Source organism: Stegastes partitus, unplaced genomic scaffold (assembly GCF_000690725.1).
Source record: "Stegastes partitus isolate 25-593 unplaced genomic scaffold, Stegastes_partitus-1.0.2 Scaffold324, whole genome shotgun sequence".
Lineage (NCBI taxonomy): Eukaryota > Metazoa > Chordata > Actinopteri > Pomacentridae > Stegastes > Stegastes partitus.
This window is the reverse complement of record NW_007578055.1, coordinates 55735-56916: the sequence shown is the minus strand read 5'-3', so window position 1 is coordinate 56916 and position 1182 is coordinate 55735.

The following is a 1182-nucleotide window of genomic DNA, read 5'->3' as shown; positions in this document are numbered from 1 at the left end:
TCCTGCTGGTCTGGAGGGGTTAGCCTTTAGCCTAGCATGGATTTTGTTAACATTCGCACCGTTTGAGCTTCCTTCTCTCTCGGGTAACTACCGGCGTCGTCTCCGATCGGACTCCGTGTTGGTGTCGTATGTCCACATCAATATACATATAATCTTTGGTAATAAAAAACTTTTTTGCACGTTACACTCAAAGTTATTTTTAAAATTCGACATAGAATCCATTGAACTTTCATGTCCATCGCTGTTTATTTGTTCAATAGAACACGAAACTAAGAATGTAATGAGGTCACACACTCGAACGCCTGAATGACTGAACTTCCACCTCTTGGAAAACAACAAACTGAAACACAACATTACATGCAAACATGGCCTGCGAGATCTTCATCCATTTATTCCTCCTGAGGAATAAGAACGTAATGTGGTCCCAGTTTCACACATTCGAACGCCTGAATGACTGAATTTCCATCCTGAGGAATAAATATTTCTGTCCAAAGAGGCAGGAACCGGCACAAACAGCCCAGTTTTGTCCCAGTAGAATCATCGTGTCCAAAGGAAACAAAGCAGGTCAAAAGCATTGTTCTGCTGCCATAAGGTTTGGATTCCAGTCCCAGCTTTAGCCATGAGTCTGGGTGGACTTGGCTTTACTCGACCCTACGTGTCTTCTTGTCTGTGAGACCACACGATGCCAAGACATACAAATACTGCAGCTACAACATGGTATATGTCTTAGGGACCCTCGAAAGATTCACACAACTCAACCAGCAGAATCACACAGAAGACTCCGCGATACTAAAATGCCGAAGCAAGACGAAAATGGTTGGAAGATGTGGAAGAAATAAAAGCACAAGACCTTAATCAGTCTTAAGAAGTAGCACTTTTATCCTATGTTGTATTGTTTCTTCTTCTTTTGTGCTTCTCTTTTATACACAGAACACTTTTTTATTTATTTATTTTGCGATGTAATGGAGCTAAAAGCCTTCTAAAAAGCACCAGCTAGTGTATCACTACCCCCGAAAATGATATTCCATCTCAGTGGAATACACCAAACGAGGTGGTATCTTTGGGCAGAACGCTCGTCATCCCTCTAATAGAGTTTAATTGACTTGGAAAATCAATGCCGTTGAAGCTGTTCTTGTGGTGATCCGAGTCTTTGTGCATTTACGGTGAGACGTTGTTCAGTGC